Below are 19,877 nucleotides of genomic sequence, written 5' to 3'. Positions count from 1 at the left end.
CTCGCATGAATCTACGCGGCGGGTCCTCTCAGTCATCGGCAAACACGGAGACACGTGGACGCGTTCGCGGTCGCGGTGGTGGTGACCGCGGTGACCGCGGGCGCGACTTCAACAACAGGCAAGGAGGCGGCGGTGATCGTGGCCGTGGCCCCTTCTCCAAGCCACCGAACCGTGGCAACCTAGGAGGAAACAACGGCAGCAGTGGCAACTACAACAACAACGTCACCAAACCAACGTGCCAGATCTGTGGCAAGGTTGGTCACCCAGCGTGGAAGTGCTGGAAGCGTTACGACTCCTCCTATCAAGGAGGGGAGGAACGCTCTGCAAACATGGCGGCTCCTCAGTATGGCGTTGACACGAAACTGGTACCTGGACAGTGGTGCGACGAACCATATCACAGGAGACCTAGAGAAGCTCACCATCCGGGATCGGTACACAGGAGATGATCAAATCCACACCGTGAGTGGGTCAGGTATGGCTATAGCACACATTGGTCAATCTCATATTTGTACTCCCGAACGTGATCTTCTTCTCAAAAATGTCTTACATGTTCCTGAGGCTGACAAGAGTTTAATCTCTGCAATCCGACTAGCTATTGACAACAACTCTTTCATTGAAATTCACCCCTATTCTTTTCTTGTAAAGGATCGGGCAACGAGGAGGGTGCTGCTGCAAGGCAGGGATAGGAGAGGCCTATACCCTGTCAAACACATGGGACAAGGCGCCAAGAAGCACGTGCTCAGTGCCATACCCTCCTCGGATAGATGGCACCGGCGCCTAGGGCATCCTTCATCAACCATAGTTAGCAAAATAATTAGCAAGAATAAGCTCCCATGTGTCATATCTTTCAATTCTGAAGTTATTTGTGATTCCTGTCAACTGGGCAAAAGCCATCAGTTGCCTTATCCAAACTCAATAAGTGAATCAAAGTTCCCTTTGGAACTTTTTTTTTCTGAAGTGTGGGGTCTAGCTGTTGAATCAGTAGGTAGAAAGAAATACTACGTGAGCTTTATAGATGATTTCAGTAAGTTCACGTGGATCTACCTAATCAAACATAAGTCAGAAGTTTTTCAAAAATTTCATGACTTCCAAAATCTTGTTGAACGACAATTTGATCGCAAAATTCTTGCTTTTCAAACATACTGGGGAGGGGAGTATGTGAAGCTAAATTCTTCCATCACAAAAGTTGGGATATCCCATGACCTTTCCTGCCCTCATGCACATCAGCAAAATGGGTCAGCAGAACGTAAACATCGACATATAGTCGAAGTTGGTGTTTCTCTTTTAGCTCAAGCAAGCAATGCACTTAAATTCTGGGATGAGGCTTTCATAGCTGCTACATATCTCATCAACAAACTACCAAGCAAAGTGATCAACTTTGAAACTCCTCTTGAAAAATTATCTCATGAAAAGCCTAATTATTCTTCTCTTCGCATCTTTGGATGTGCTTGCTGGCCGAATTTACGTCCATACAATACTCACAAGCTCCAATTTTGCTCCAAACAATGCGTCTTCTTACACTACTAGGGAAAAGTCTATACACAGAATCTTAGCAGCAGCGAGGGTTAAAAACCCTCGCTACTGCTACTTACTAGCAGCGCAGGTTTTTAAACCTCACTACTACTAAGTTGATAGCAGCAGCGCAGGTTTGTAACCCTCGCTACTACTAAGCGGTCTCTACCGTGCCCCCCGGGATATGCCATAGTAGTAGCGCGGGTTTTTAACCCTCGCTACTACTAAGTTGATAGCAGTAGCGCGGGTTTTTAACCCTCGCTACTACTAAGTGGCCCCTGGACCATGCCATAGTAGTAGCGATGGTTATAAACCCGCGCTACTGCTATCAACTTAGTAGTAGCGAGGGTTAAAAACCCTCGCTACTGCTAATCGTCTGCCATAGTAGTAGCGCGGGGTATGGCCTATTTGTCAAAGTCTACCCCCCCTGTGGACCGCCTTTTCAGTTTTAAAAAAATAAAAGAAAATGATAAAAATGTCAAAAAAATAAAAGAAAATAAGTTTCCCATGTGATATGTGGTCTAGTTGTTGGGAAAATTTACAAATATGAATTTCGACTTTATTTGCAAAATCTCTCTGGATATTTGTAAAATGGCCATAACTTTTGCATACGAACTCGGATGAAAAAGTTTTTTATATGAAAAATCATCTACTCGAAAAGTTACATCCTCAAAAACCTAACAGAAAAAAAGTTACGGGGCTTTTAAGATCTACAGGCAAAAAAATTCAAAAAAACATTAGTTTTTTTAATTTTTGTTAAATCTGGTCAAACTATGGTCAAACTAATTATTCAAGAATATTAGTGTTAATAAATAATTATTTTAGTTTTTTTGAATTTTGTTCAACAATGGTCAAACTATGGTCAAATATGGTCAAACTATGGTCAAATCTGGTCAAACTGTGGTCAAACTAATTATTCAAGAAATATTAGTGTTACTAATTTTTTAGAACAATTGTTTCAAACTTAAACAGTGAAATGTGTGACTTCATGCTCAAGCTAAATTCCTGAGGTTAATAGGATTGACATCTTACTATTGTCAGGAAAACAACAAGTGCAGACTTGGAAACGAGGGAGAATAGAACCCGGAAGTTAAGCGTGCTCAGGCTGGAGTAGTGAGAGGATGGGTGACCGTCCGGGAAGTTAGATTATTTGGAATGATGAGGGGTGATTAGAGATTAAATTGAGCAGCGATGAGGGGTGATTAGAGATTTGAGGTTAAAATAATTCAGAAATTTGAAAATTTTGAAAAAATTCAAAAAAAAATTCCAAAGATTACAGATTAGTAGCGCGGGTTTTTACGTTACTGCTATAAGTTAGCTGTAGCGCCTTATTAGTAGCGCGGGTACCCGCGCTGCTGATAGGCCTAAAACCCGCGATGCTGCTAGGCTTTTCCCTAGTAGTGTTAGGCTACAGTAATTTGCACAAAGGTTTTAAGTGCTTAGGCATCTCTTCCGGCCGAGTATATATTTCTAGGGATGTTGTGTTTGATGAAATAGTGTTTTCTTTCTCCACTTTGCATCCTAATGCCGGTGCACGTTTACGTGCTGAGATTCTTCTTCTTTCCCCGGAGCTCTTGAATCGAACTGATCACGGGGGAGATAAATATGTTGATGATCATTTGGCTAATAGTCATAAACCTGATGCTAATGGGAACAGTGAAAAAAATGCTACTCAAATATGTGATTTCATGCAGAACTTGGCTGGTAGTACAGGCGCTGGACACGAGGGAGATTCGGCTGACACAGCCCAGGGCGCGGATCCCGAGAGATTCGGCGCAGGTGGCGCAGGAGCAGATGCGGCTGATCCCGGCGCGGATTCCCTTGCGCGCAACGGGACAAGCTAGTCCCCGCCTGGCATGTCACCAGGCGCTGCGGCACGGTCGGGCCGAACGGCCCCGCGCCCACCAGACACTGCGGCGCCGTCGGGCGGAACGGCCCCGCGCCCACCAGACACTGCGGCGCGGTAGGGCGGAACGGCTCCGCGCCTATCGCCATCCGCCAGTTGGCACGAGCCGTTTGGGCATGGGTCACCTGGCCCGCGGTCGCATGATGGCGCGGACAGCTCCGTGCGGGCCCTTGATCTCGCGGCTGTCAAGGATGATTCGTCCTCACCAGTACGAGGAGGCGGCTCGCCCTTCGATCGTCTATGGCTGTGGGATCGCCAGTGGCTACAAAAGCTAGATCCACCGTGACTGCTGGTGCGCCCAGCACGAGTACAACTACACGCGTAACACGCTCTCAACGAGGTATTGTCAAACCGTTGGTACCCAAGGATGGAACTGTCAGGTACAATAAAATTTTTAAGTTTGCAAACTTTGCTTCCCCTTGCATTTTATTTATTAACGATGAAAGTCCTCTAATAATAAAATGACAAATACAGGAGCGGTGCCTAGGATTTGAACCCACTACCTGCTGGGTTTTGCCATGTATAGATAGCAACCCGAACTGCCGACCGTTGACGTTTAATGAGCACAATTTTCTTTTTATAAAACAGAGTATACGAATTAAAGTAGATATCAAAACCGAAAAAGGTGTGCAAAAAAGGGGAAGCCCCGTTTCGAACCAACGATTGCATAAGCCCGTTGCGTGTGCGAGCGCCAACCATCCGGCTACAATTATATAGATTTAAACAGATAAACACAATTTACCTTATGTATTCTTCTTTATTTTTTCTATGTAAGAAGATAACTTATATTCTAAGTAAACTTTTCGGAAAAATCAACTAGACTTTTGTTTGAAGTCGGATAATTTTAATAAATTTCTAAAAATAGATAAAAAGAAATATAGTGCAGACATTTTTCGGATAAATCAACCAAATTTTATTCAATTTCGAATAATCTACATAAAAGAAAATATAGTTCATAATGTATGTACATCAATATCTTTTGGACAGATCAACATATTTTTTGAATTCAAATAAATCTAAATTAAAAAATCTAGATAAATAAAATATAGGTCAGAATGAATCTACGTAAATTTTTTGGACAAATAAACTAAATTTATTTGAATTTGAATCATTTTATATTTCAAAATCTAGATAAAAGGAGATATTAGTGAACAATGAATGTACGTATTTTGTTGGACAAATAAACGAAAATTTTCAAATAGTTCTAAATTTGAAAAATTAGATAAAAGAAAATATATGTCAGAATGAATGTACATAATTTTTTCAGAAAAATCAACTAAATTTTGTCTGAAATCGAATAAATTTTACCTAAATAATCTAGATAAAAGAAAATATAGTGCAGAATGTATGTACGCATTTTTTTTAGAAAAGTCAACGGAAATTTTGTTTGAATCCAGATAATTTTAAATTTTAAAATCTATAGAAAATGAAATATAGTTCAGAATGTGTACTTTTATTCAAAGGAATATGTATGTAGTCGTCCGTATTTAACATCAAGCATATCAGGTGGGTTGGTTAGGAGGCGTGCACTAATGTGACATGGCGCCGGTTCGATCCCACACCTACCCATTTGTTTAAACCATACATCAATTTGTACGAACATAAAACAACCGAGGGTGTTTCGCAAAAAAAAAGTGCACTGCACTTCAGCCGCTCATCTCTACTATTTAAAGGGGGATCAAACGTCGTGATGGTTCGACCTCGTTCGATCCCCACCTCCCTTCAACAACTACCATCGTGCGATGGGCCACGCCCGTAGAAAATAATCGACGATAGAAAAAGCTCGCGATCTAAAGCTGCCAAAACCAGAAGAAGGTGACCCTGAAAAATAAGCAGCAGGAGAACACCAAGCTTATAGTGGAATTTGTAAACAAAATGTTGTCAATACCTGAGAAAATTGCTGGTGAGAACATCATGTTTATAAATTAACTTGTATGTTTATCTCTTTTTTCACTAGAATACTAGATAATGGGGCATACATATTTGAGCAGGCTTAGTGCAATAAATCTCTTTATCTTGTAGTACTTTACACATGGATTCAATTATCGGAACAGGAGATCCTAGTAATAGAAAATCGTAGATGTGTACTATATTGTTGGCCAAAGGTTAAACATATGTACTGTACTGACTTCTTTATATTTATAGCATTTGAGATGGTTGTCTTGTCAATGCTACAAATTGGTATTTCTACTTCTAGAGAAATACATATTAGTTTTCCAAATAACTGCTATTGACCTTACATGATTCTTTGAAGTCTTACTAATTTCTATTTGTTAGGACATACACTTGAACATTTATAGTAAGTATCTTACTTTGTTTGTTGGAAAGTGACACAAACCAACGTGGATAGTGCAATTGTTCCTGTGCATAGGCCAAATTAGTCATGGCTGTTATAGACTTCCAATTCTTATAGCACAACACTAAATGAATGGGGTTACTCACTGTTTCAGATGAGTTTGTCAATAATTTGGCTATGTGGTGTCAAAGTATTCGCCCATGAGGCTACACCTGCAAGGGTGACACTAAGCAAGCATTCAGATGCACAGATATAAGAGAAGCTCAATCGGTACGTAGAAGTTGTGTTGCAGACGACGAGGCCATGGGGTTAAATTTGTATCCTCAATTTGAGCAAGAAGTATGGTGTTATTAATGAGATGTTCACATCATTTCTTAAGAATTTATTTTATGGTGTGGCATATTTGTTTCTTGTTAAGTTTTTTGTATATTTCTATATTTATTTGTACAAAATGGAAGCTCCGGATGAACTCCATATACTCTTCCAACTTCATTCAATAAGATTAAAATATGCAATATGTTTTTGAATAGTACATGTACTATATATTTTGAATAGTGTGTGTGTGTCTATATATATATATATATATATATATATATATATATATATATATATATATATTCAAATGGTATTAAATTCTTTCCTTATAGAGGAAAAAATTCTTTTGCATGGTAAAAATATTCCAAAGCAATATCATTGTCATTGGATGCAGCAAGTCATGCATTATCAACAGTGGCAAAGGCGGAGAAAATGTTGTTATGAGATTACAAGAGTTTAAGTTGTGCTATGGTGATGGATGTTTTGTGGTGTGGAGTCATGAGGTCTACATGACATCAGTAGGTTGCTAGCACTGCCTAAATTTGTTGTTCCGTGGCAACGCACAGGTATTCAGCTAGTAAAAAAATAATATGTGCACTACACTTCAGCCGCTTATAGCCATTGACAATGGGCCCTGTCCATGCTGACGTGCCTCCTAGGCAGCGAATACACCCGCGTATAAAAAATGTAACGTATTTACACATCCGCACAAGTTTGATGACCAGAAGCACGTATTTTACAAGTTTGTGCACAAAGCTGACCGCAGCGCGCAAACTCTAAAACTTCCAATGTATTTACCTCTTTTATTATGGTTCCATGACAATGCCATTGCTTTCTTGTGAAACTGGATGTAACATTTTCAGATGATATGGACTAAATATATATTCTGTCAGCGCTTCTTGGTTTTCTTTCTTCTTTTCTTTATCCATGTGCTTGAGCGACAGTGTTGCACACCACCCTTCTCACCTTTATTAACCAGTAGTTTAGCATATCTAGCACTCCAAAACGTCCTTGACAGAGGATGTCTTGAATATAGACTTAAACAGATAAACACAATTTACCTTATGTATTCTTCTTTATTTTTTCTATGTAAAAAGATAACTTATATTCTAAGAAAACTTTTTGGAAAAATCAACTAGACTTTTGTTTGAAGTCGGATAATTTTAATAAATTTTAAAAAATAGATAAAACGAAATATCGTGCAGAACGAATCTACGTACATTTTTCGGATAAATCAACCAAATTTTGCTCAAATTCGAATAATCTACATAAAATAAAATATAGTTCATAATGTATGTACATAAATATCTTTTGGACAAATCAACATATTTTTTGAATTCAAATAATTCTAAATTCAAAAATCTAGATAAATAAAATATAGTTCAGAATGAATCTACGTAATTTTCTTGGACAAACAAACTAAATTTTATTTGAATTTGAATAATTTTAAATTTCAAAATCTGGATAAAAGGAGATATTAGTGAACAATGAATGTACATGTTTTGTTGGACAAATAAACGTAAAATTTCTATTAATTCAAATAGTTCTAAATTTTAAAAATTAGATAAAGAAAATATATGTCAGAATGAATGTACATCAAGTTTTCTGAAAAATCAACTAAATTGTGTCTAAATTCAAAACAAATTTACCTAAATAATCTATATAAAAGAAAATATAGTGCAGAATGGATGTGCGCAAAAAAATTAGAAAAATCAACGGAATTTTTGTTTGAATCCAAATAATTTTAAATTTTAAAATCTTGTGAAAATGAAATATAGTTCAGAATGTGTCCTTTTATTCAAAAGAATATATATGTAGTAGTCCGTATTTAACATCAAGCAGATCAGGTGGGTTGGTAAGGAGGCGTGCACTAGTGTGACATGGCGCCCGTTCGATCCCACACCTACCCATTTGTTTAAACCATACATCGACTTGTACGAACATAAAACAACCGAGGGTGTTTCGCAAAAAAAAAAGTGCACTACACTTCAGCCGCTCCTAGCCCTTGACAATGGGCCCTGTCCATGCTGACGTGCCTCCTAGGCAGCGAATACACCCGCGTACAAAAAATGTAATTGTATGTACACGACCGTACAAGTTTGATAACCAGAAGCATGTATTTTGCAAGTTTGTGCACCAAGCTGACCGCCGCGCGCAAGTTCTAAGACTTCCAATGTATTTACCTCTTTTATTATGATTCCATGACAATGCCATTGCTTTCTTGTGAAACTGGATGTAACATTTTCAGATGATATGGACTAAATATATATTCCGTCAGCGCTTGTTGGTTTTCTTTCTTCTTTTCTTTATCCATGTGCTTGAGCGACAGTGTTGCACACCACCCTTCTCACCTTTACTAAGCAGTAGTTTAGCATTTCTAGCACTCCAAAACGTCCTTGACAGACGATGTCTTGACCGATATGTTAGAGTGTCGGTGCAACGAGCAACCACAATAACTCTAACGCTTTCCACTATAACCAATGACATATCTGATCAACCCAGTGGAATCATGTTCCTCCAAATTCGAAGCGCGTCATACTTGTGCTGAGAGTGGCTTGCTGGCTCCTCAAGTTTTTTAGATGGTCATTATCCTAAGGCAGAACCGCATGATATATATACAGGTCGTTTACTGAAGTACACACAAATTTACTTTAGATGAAGCACCCAAGAAGCATATATAAATCGAGAAGGAGATTTACTGTGAAGAATAATCTAGCCTTCGCCGTTTTAGCTTTCTTCACAATGTGGTTCTGAAACGAGGGAAAATTTGAATGGAATTAGCCCACACGAGGAGAGAAACACAAACTTTTATCAAATAATTAAACATGACATCAACCTTTTATTTCCGGTCCTCTCTTTCCAATTGTTCTTACATAATTTAATAGGTCAGGTCCCAACATCTTTTCCTGAAAGTAGTTCAAAAGTAATATGGGGAATAGTAAACTAGAGTAGGTTTATCAGTGGCAGCAATTCAATATGCACATAAAACTCATAAAAATACATACCATGTGTTTCTTTTATTGCTACAGTGAAGTATGTAGGGTTTGAAAAAACTCAGGAAAAGACATTTTGTCAAATAGCCATAAAAATGCAGGTCAGTTTTCTATATAAGAAACAATAGTACAAGTCATATTGATACATATAACTCATAATATTGGGTCTGCCATAAGCTTGTTAGAGATTATGTCCAATTACTATAATTTCTAAGATTGATTAAGGATCTGATTTGTAGGAGGTACTGATTTGCAAATCTGAATTGCGAATAGAACCAAATGTGGAGGAGTATAAATTAGGGTGGTACTCTAGGCCCAACAACACCCCAACCCTGCAAAAGTTCAATTCATAATTTGTCAATCTTAGCCAGAGTTTTTCCCATTTGTTGGATGGGTGGATTGAACAAATGGAAAGTTGTAGTTGAAGGAAATATGCCCTAGAGGCAATAATAAAGTTATTATTTATTTCCTCATATCATGATAAATGTTTATTATTCATGCTAGAATTGTATTAACCGGAAACATGATACATGTGTGAAAACATAGACAAACATATAAGTCACTAGTATGCCTCTACTTGACTAGCTCATTAATCAAAGATGGTTATGTTTCCTAACCATAGACATGTGTTGTCATTTGATTAGTGAGATCACATCATTAGGAGAATGATGTGATTGACATGACCCATTCCGTTAGCCTAGCACTTGATCGTTTAGTATACTGCTATTGCTTTCTTCACGACATATACAAAGTTCCTGCAACTATGAGATTGTGCAACTGCCGTTTACTGGAAGAACACTTTGTGTGCTACCAAACGTCACAACGTAACTGGGTGATTATAAAGGTGCTCTACAGGTGTTTCCGAAGGTACATGTTGGGTTGGCATAATTCAAGATTAGGTTTTGTCACTCCGATTGTCGGAGAGGTATCTCCGGGCCCTCTCGGTAATACTCATCACCTAAGCCTTGCAAGCATTGTAACTAATGAGTTAGTTATGAGATGATGTATTACAGAACGAGTAAAGAGACTTACCGGTAACGAGATTGAACTAGGTATTGGATACCGACGATCAAATCTCGGGCAAGTAACATACCGATGACAAAGGGAACAACGTATGTTTTTATGCGGTTTAACCGATAAAGATCTTCGTAGAATATGTAGGGATCAATATGGACATCCAGGTCCCGCTATTGGTTATTGACCGAGAATGGTTCTAGGTCATGTCTACATAGTTCTTGAACCCGTATGGTCCGCACGCTTAACGTTACGATGACAGTTTCATTATGAGTTTACAAGTTTTGATGTACCGAAGTTTGTTCGGAGTCCCGGATGTGATCACGGACATGACGAGGAGTCTCGAAATGGTCGAGACATAAAGATTGATATATTGGAAGCCTATGTTTGGACATTGGAATGGTTCCGGGTGAAATCGGCATTTTACCGGAGTACCGGGAGGTTACCGGAAACCCCCGGGGGGTTATTGGGCCTACATGGGCCACGAGGAAGAAGAGGGAAGGAGCCAGGAGTGGGCCGCGTGCCCCTCCCCTCCTATTCCGAATAGGACAAGGGAAGAGGGGCGGCGCCCCCCTTCCTTCCCCTCTTCCTCCTCTTTCCCCCCTTCTCCTACTCCTACTTGGAAAGAAGGGAGTCCTACTCCCGGTGGGAGTAGGACTCCCCCCTTGGCGCGCCCTCCTTGGCCGGCCACGTCCTCCCCCCTGGCTCCTTTATATACGGGGGCAGGGGGGCACCCCATAGACACACAAGTTGATCTACGGATCGTTCCTTAGCCGTGTGCGGTGCCCCCTCCACCATATTCCACCTCGGTCATATCGTCGCGGAGTTTAGGAGAAGCCCTGCGCCGGTAGAACATCATCATCGTCACCACGCCGTCGTGCTGACGGAACTCATCTCCGGAGCTCGGCTGGATCGGAGGCCGGAGATCGTCATCGAGCTGAACGTGTGCTGAACTCGGAGGCCCCGTACGTTCGGTGCTTGGATCGGTCGGATTGTGAAGACGTACAACTACATCAACCGCGTTGTGCTAATGCTTCCGCTTACGGTCTACGATGGTACGTGGACGAACACTCTTCCCTCTCGTTGCTATGTCATCACCATGATCTTGCGTGTGCATAGGAAATTTTTTGAAATTACTACGTTCCCCAACAGTGGCATCAGAGCCTAGGTTTTATGTGTTGATGTTATATGCACGAGTAGAACACAAGTGAGTTGTGGACGATACAAGTCATACTGCTTACCAGCATGTCATACTTTGGTTTGGCGGTATTGTGAGATGAAGCGGCCCGGACCAACATTACGCGTACGCTTACGCGAGACTGGTTTCACCGTTACGAGCACTCGTGCTTAAAGGTGGCTGGCGGGTGTCTGTCTCTCTCACTTTAGCTGAATCAAGTGTGGCTACGCCCGGTCCTTGCGAAGGTTAAAACAGCACCAACTTGACAAACTATCGTTGTGGTTTTGATGCGTAGGTAAGAACGGTTCTTGCTAAGCCCGTAGCACCCACGTAAAATTTGCAACAACAAAGTAGAGGACGTCTAACTTGTTTTTGCAGGGCATGTTGTGATGTGATATGGTCAAGACATGATGCTATATTTTTATTGTACGAGATGATCATGTTTTGTAACCGAAGTTATCGGCAACTGGCAGGAGCCATATGGTTGTCGCTTTATTGTATGAAATGCAAACGCCCTGTAATTGCTTTACTTTATCACTAAGCGGTAGCGATAGTCGTAGAAGCAATAGATGGCGTAACGACAACGATGCTACGATGGAGATCAAGGTGTCGCGCCGGTGACGATGGTGATCACGACGGTGCTTCGGAGATGGAGATCACAAGCACAAGATGATGATGGCCATATCATATCACTTATATTGATTGCATGTGATGTTTATCCTTTATGCATCTTATCTTGCTTTGATTGACGGTAGCATTTTATGATGATCTCTCACTAAAATTATCAATAAGTGTTCTCCCTGAGTATGCACCGTTGCCAAAGTTCGTCGTGCCCAGACACCACGTGATGATCGGGTGTGATAAGCTCTACGTCCATCTACAACGGGTGCAAGCCAGTTTTGCACACGCGGAATACTCAGGTTAAACTTGACGAGCCTAGCATATGCAGATATGGCCTCGGAACACGGAGACCGAAAGGTCGAGCGTGAATCATATAGTAGATATGATCAACATAATGATGTTCACCATTGAAAACTACTCCATCTCACGTGATGATCGGCTATGGTTTAGTTGATTTGGATCACGTGATCACTTAGATGACTAGAGAGATGTCTGTCTAAGTGGGAGTTCTTAAGTAATATGATTAATTGAACTTAAATTTATCATGAACTTAGTACCTGATAGTATCTTGCTTGTCTATGTTTGTTTGAGGATAGATGGCTCATGCTGTTGTTCCGTTGAATTTTAATGAGTTCCTTGAGAAAGCAAAGTTGAAAGATGATGGTAGAAATTACACGGACTGGGTCCATAACCTGAGGATTATCCTCATTGCTGCACAGAAGAGTTACGTCCTGGAAGCACCGCTGGGTGCCAGGCCTGCTGCTGATGCAACTGACGACGTTAAGAACGTCTGGCAGAGCAAAGCTGATGACTACTCTATAGTTCAGTGTGCCATGCTTTACGGCTTAGAACCAGGTCTTCAACGACGTTTTGAACGTCATGGAGCATATGAGATGTTCCAGGACTTGAAGTTAATATTTCAAGCAAATGCCTAGATTGAGAGATATGAAGTCTCCCATAAGTTCTATAGCTGCAAGATGGAGGGGAATAGTTCTGTCAGTGAACACATACTCAGAATGTTTGGGTAATATAATCACTTGATTCAACTGGGAGTTAATCTTCTTGATGATAGTGTCATTGACAGAATTCTCCAATCACTGCCACCAAGCTACAAGAGCTTTGTGATGAACTATAATATGCAAGGGATGAACAAGACTATTCCCGAGCTCTTCACAATGCTAAAAGTTGCGGAGGTAGAAATCAAGAAGGAGCATCAAGTGTTGATGGTCAACAAGACCACTAGTTTCAAGAAAAAGGGCAAAGGGAAGAAGAAGGGGAACTTCAAAAAGAACGACAAACAAGTTGCTGCTCAAGAGAAGAAACCCAAGTCTGGACCTAAGCCTGAAACTGAGTGCTTCTACTGCAAGCAGACTGGTCACTGGAAGCGGAACTGCCCCAAGTATTTGGCGGATAAGAAGGATGGCAAAGTGAACAAAGGTATATGTGATATACATGTTATTGATGTGTACCTAACTAGAGCTCGTAGTAGCACCTGGGTATTTGATACTGGTTCTGTTGCTAATATTTGCAACTCGAAACAGGGACTACGGAATAAGCGAGCACTGGCCAAGGACGAGGTGACGATGCGCGTGGGAAACGGTTCCAAAGTTGATGTGATCACGGTCGGCACGCTACCTCTACATCTACCTTCGGGATTAGTTTTAGACCTGAATAATTGTTATTTGGTGCCAGCGTTGAGCATGAACATTATATCTGGATCTTGTTTGATGCGAGACGGTTATTCATTTAAATCAGAGAATAATGGTTGTTCTATTTATATGAGTAATATCTTTTATGGTCATGCACCCTTGAAGAGTGGTCTATTTTTATTGAATCTCGATAGTAGTGATACACATATTCATAATGTTGAAGCCAAAATATGCAGAGTTGATAATGATAGTGCAACATATTTGTGGCACTGCCGTTTAGGTCATATCGGTGTAAAGCGCATGAAGAAACTCCATACTAATGGACTTCTGGAATCACTTGATTATGAATCACTTGGTACTTGCGAACCGTGCCTCATGGGCAAGATGACTAAAACACCGTTCTCCGGTACTATGGAGAGAGCAACAGATTTGTTGGAAATCATACATACAGATGTATGTGGTCCGATGAATGTTGAGGCTCGTGGCGGATATCGTTATTTTCTCACCTTCACAGATAATTTGAGCAGATATGGGTATATCTACTTAATGAAACACAAGTCTGAAACATTTGAAAAGTTCAAAGAATTTCAGAGTGAAGTGGAAAATCATCGTAACAAGAAAATAAAGTTTCTACGATTTGATCGTGGAGGAGAATATTTGAGTTACGAGTTTGGTTTACATTTGAAGCAATGCGGAATAGTTTCTCAACTCACGCCACCCGGAACACCACAACGAAATGGTGTGTCCGAACGTCGTAATCGTACTTTACTTGATATGGTGCGATCTATGATGTCTCTTACTGATTTACCGCTATCGTTTTGGGGTTATGCTTTAGAGACGGCCGCATTCACGTTAAATAGGGCACCATCAAAATCCGTTGAGACGCCGCCTTATGAACTGTCGTTTGGCAAGTAACCGAAGTTGTCGTTTCTTAAAGTTTGGGGCTGCGATGCTTATGTGAAGAAACTTCAACCAGATAAGCTCGAACCCAAATCGGAGAAATGTGTCTTCATAGGATACCCAAAAGAGACTGTTGGGTACACCTTCTATCACAGATCCGAAGGCAAGACATTCGTTGCCAAGAATGGATCCTTTCTAGAGAAGGAGTTTCTCTCGAAAGAAGTGAGTGGGAGGAAAGTAGAACTTGATGAGATAACTGTATCTACTCCCTTATTGGAAAGTAGTTCATCACAATAACCGGTTCCTGTGACAACTACACCAATTAGTGAGGAAGCTAATGATATTGATCATGAAACTTCAGATCAAGTTTCTGCTGAACCTCGTAGGTCTACCAGAGTAAGATCCGCACCAGAGTGGTACGGTAATCCTATTCTGGAAGTCATGTTACTTGACTATGATGAACCTACGAACTATGAGGAAGCGATGATGAGCCCAGATTCCGCAAAATGGCTAGAGGCCATGAAATCTGAGATGGGATCCATGTATGAAAACAAAGTATGGACTTTGGTTGACTTTCCCGATGATCGGCAAGCCATTGAGAATAAATGGATCTTTAAGAAGAAGACTGACGTTGATGGTAATATAACTATCTATAAAGCTCGACTTGTTGCAAAAGGTTTTCGACAAGTTCAAGGGGTTGACTACGATGAGACTTTCTCACCCGTAGTGATGCTTAAGTCTATCCGAATCATGTTAGCTATTGCTGCATTACATAATTATGAAATTTGACAAATGGATGTCAAGACTGCATTCTTGAATGGATTTCTAGAAGAAGAGTTGTATATGATGCAGCCGGAAGATTTTGTTGATTCAAAAAGTGCTGACAAAGTGTGCAAGCTCCAGCGTTCCATTTATGGACTGGTGCAAGCATCTCGGAGTTGGAATAAACGCTTTGATAGTGTGATCAAAGCATATGGTTTTATATAGAGTTTTGGAGAAGCCTGTATTTACAAGAAACTGAGTGGGAGCTCTGTAGCATTTCTAATTTTATATGTAGACGACATATTATTAATTGGAAATGATATAGAATTTCTGGATAGCATAAAGGGATACTTGAATAAAAGTTTTTCAATGAAAGACCTCGGTGAAGCTGCTTACATATTGGGCATCAAGATCTATAGAGATAGATCAAGACGCTTAATAGGACTTTCACAAAGCACATACCTTGACAAAATTTTGAAGAAGTTCAAAATGGATCAGGAAAAGAAAGGATTCTTGCCTGTGCTACAAGTTGTGAAGTTGAGTCAAACTCAATGCCCGACCACAGCCGAAGATAGAGAGAAAATGAAAAATGTTCCCTATGCTTCAGCCATAGGCTCTATCATGTATGCAATGCTGTGTACCAGACCTGACGTATGCTTAGCAATAAGCTTGGCAGGAAGGTAACAAAGTAATCCAGGAGTGGATCACTGGACAGCGGTCAAGAACATCCTGAAATACCTGAAAAGGACTAAGGATATGTTTCTCGTATATGGAGGTGACAAAGAGCTAGTCGTAAATGGTTACGTCGATGCAAGCTTTGACACTGATCTGGGCGATTCTAAATCGCAAACCGGATACGTGTTTTTATTAAACGGTGGAGCTGTAAGTTGGTGCAGTTCTAAACAAAGCGTCGTGGCAGGATCTACATGTGAAGCGGAATACATAGCTGCTTCTGAAGCAGCGAATGAAGGAGTCTGGATGAAGGAGTTCATTTCCGGTCTAGGTGTCATACCTAGTGCATCGGGACCAATGAAGATCTTCTGTGACAATACTGGTGCAATTGCCTTGGCAAAGGAATCCAGATTTCACAAGAGGACCAAGCACATCAAGAGACGCTTCAATTCCATTCGGGACCAAGTCCAAGTGGGAGACATAGAGATTTGCAAGATACATACGGATCTGAATGTTGCAGACCCGTTGACTAAGCCTCTCTCACGAGCAAAACATGATCAGCACCAAGACTCCATGGGTGTTAGAATCATTACTATGTAATCTAGATTATTGACTCTAGTGCAAGTGGGAGACTGAAGGAAATATGCCCTAGAGGCAATAATAAAGTTATTATTTATTTCCTCATATCATGATAAATGTTTATTATTCATGCTAGAATTGTATTAACCGGAAACATGATACATGTGTGAAAACATAGACAAACATATAAGTCACTAGTATGCCTCTACTTGACTAGCTCATTAATCAAAGATGGTTATGTTTCCTAACCATAGACATGTGTTGTCATTTGATTAGTGAGATCACATCATTAGGAGAATGATGTGATTGACATGACCCATTCCGTTAGCCTAGCACTTGATCGTTTAGTATACTGCTATTGCTTTCTTCATGACTTATACAAAGTTCCTGCAACTATGAGATTGTGCAACTCCCGTTTACCGGAAGAACACTTTGTGTGCTACCAAACGTCACAACGTAACTGGGTGATTATAAAGGTTCTCTACAGGTGTTTCCGAAGGTACATGTTGGTTGGCATAATTCGAGATTAGGTTTTGTCACTTCGATTGTCGGAGAGGTATCTCTGGGCCCTCTCGGTAATACTCATCACCTAAGCCTTGCAAGCATTGTAACTAATGAGTTAGTTATGAGATGATGTATTACAGAACGAGTAAAGAGACTTACCGGTAACGAGATTGAACTAGGTATTGGATACCGACGATCAAATCTCGGGCAAGTAACATACCGATGACAAAGGGAACAACGTATGTTGTTATGCGGTTTGACCGATAAGGATCTTCGTAGAATATATAGGGATCAATATGGACAGCCAGGTCCCGCTATTGGTTATTGACCGAGAATGGTTCTAGGTCATGTCTACATAGTTCTCGAACCCGTAGGGTCCGCACGCTTAACGTTACGATGACAGTTTCATTATGAGTTTACAAGTTTTGATGTACCGAAGTTTGTTCGGAGTCCCGGATGTGATCACGGACATCACGAGGAGTCTCGAAATGGTTGAGACATAAAGATTGATATATTGGAAGCCTATGTTTGGACATCGGAATGGTTCCGGGTGAAATCGGCATTTTACCGGAGTACCGAGAGGTTACCGGAACCCCCCCGGGGGGTTATTGGGCCTACATGGGCCACGAGGATGAAGAGGGAAGGAGCCAGGAGGGGGCCGCGCGCCCCTCCCCTCCTAGTCCGAATAGGACAAGGGAAGGGGGGCGGCGCCCCCCCTTTCCTTCCCCTCTTCCTCCTCTTTCCCCCCTTCTCCTACTCCTACTTGGAAAGAAGGGAGTCCTACTCCCGGTGGGAGTAGGACTCCCCCCTTGGCGCGCCCTCCTTGGCCGGCCGCCTCCTCCGCCTGGCTCCTTTATATACGGGGGCGGGGGGGCACCCCATAGACACACAAGTTGATCTACGGATCATTCCTTAGCCGTATGCGGTGCCCCCCTCCACCATATTCCACCTCGGTCATATCGTCGCGGAGTTTAGGCGAAGCCCTGCACCGGTAGAACATCATCATCGTCACCACGCCGTCATGCTGACGGAACTCATCTCCGGAGCTCGGCTGGATCGGAGGCCGGAGATCGTCATCGAGCTGAACGTGTGCTGAACTCGGAGGCCCCGTACGTTCGGTGCTTGGATCGGTCGGATTGTGAAGACGTACGACTACATCAACCGCGTTGTGCTAACGCTTCCTCTTACGGTCTACGAGGGTACGTGGACGAACACTCTTCCCTCTCGTTGCTATGTCATCACCATGATCTTGCGTGTGCGTAGGAATTTTTTTGAAATTACTACGTTCCCCAACAGTAGTGTAGGACAAGCTCCTCGGTACCCACTATCTCTGCCGTCCACGCTCCTTTCTGTTCCTCGAGATTTGCACAATTGCAGGCTGGTGTCACTGTACGCTAGAGTGATTAAGGTCTTTCAACTCTGATGGGATACCTGCTGCGTCTAAACTCTGGTTGACACATATGCACTGCCCATTGATTGAGACAGCACAGCTTTGCAGACCTCGCAGCCCAAGAATTGACGTGAACCTCGTCACATGACCACCAGCTCCTCACACCCAATTATTTTTACCCCTTTTTCTTCACCTTTTCAGTCCGGTACCCATGTGAAAGGAGAGAGAGCATTTATTTTTCTATTTTTATTTCAGCACAATCTTTTCTTTATAATCTCATGTGAGAAAGGACAAATGGCAGCAGGACAGAGAAAACATTTTTTCGTAAGATAGAGGCTGGGAGAGAGGAGAGAGAGAAAAGAAAAGTCAAAGAAGCCTTAGATATTTGAGATTTGACTTCTGCATGTCATGTTATTTGTAAAGAGAGTGAGCATGCGGAGAGAGAGAGCGTGAGACTGTGGGCAGTCATGTCAGAGAACTGTGTTATGCATGCATGCGAGAAAGAGCGCTCTGCAAATGGTGTCGTTTCTGTTGCTACATTTTATAGTTGGAATGTTGGAATATTCATATCCTTGGATTGATGATCTTATGTGCCCTGAATAGAAGTATATGGAAATATGATTAACCATAAAAGCAATAGATACACATTCAGGTTTCGTAAGAACATGCATGTGCCAGCTCATATAATTTCTTTCTTCATGCAGCTGTTTTAAGAACAGAAAACTCATAAAATGGACTCATGTAACGGTTATAAGAGAATGTAAGTATCGTCCAATTTGATGTCTATTTTTGTTGAAGGGGGGGGGGGGATGTGGTTTCCTGGTACTGAATGGCACCAAAAAGAAAATCGATCCAAAGTATGTCTTCATTGTTTTTTAGCCGAATATTAAGTTGTGTCGCACTTTTTAACACCATATTGGTCCTTACTACTTTCGACCCCATCATCATCACGTTGGATGGCAACACTATGCATTTAATGTATACATCTTATTTCGATTTTTGTGCACAACTCTTGGTCAGTACATTATTTGTCACATGCTCCAAGTCTTGAAGGCAATGGTACGAATATTTGTGCATTGGTATATGGTTCATGTCATTAAAAATGTTGGGAGGAAAGCCAGTGCATAATTTCTCCCTAGAAATGATATTATCACAATTACACACACTATAGTGGTGGTTGGTTTGGGATTTTAGCTCATTATCAAATTACACTTGGACCTCAGACACGTTACTCATAGCGATGCCCCATTACGAAAATGCCATGTAAACGAATCACAACCTTGTTTCGAACTGGATTACCCCAACCCCCACCGTGATCCCATTAAGATACTAGACTGAACAATTCCTCCCCTGACGCGCTAGCTTAATTATCCCCTCCCACAATCTGCGTTGCCTCCTCCCCCCTCTCCCAGATCTCCTCCACCTCCCACGATATTCTCAACCTCCTCCTCTCGTTCAATCCCCTCGACCATCCACGATCCCCTGTTACTACTCCTCCCCCCTCCCCTCAACCCCCTTCACGAAGATCTACTCTGCCGCGGTGATCTTCTTCCTCCTCCCTACTTCCCCTAGGCCCCGATCCCATCC

The sequence above is a fragment of the Triticum aestivum genome, chromosome 6B, assembly GCF_018294505.1.
Source record: "Triticum aestivum cultivar Chinese Spring chromosome 6B, IWGSC CS RefSeq v2.1, whole genome shotgun sequence".
NCBI classification, from domain to species: Eukaryota; Viridiplantae; Streptophyta; class Magnoliopsida; order Poales; family Poaceae; genus Triticum; species Triticum aestivum.
This window is presented reverse-complemented; position numbering follows the sequence as displayed.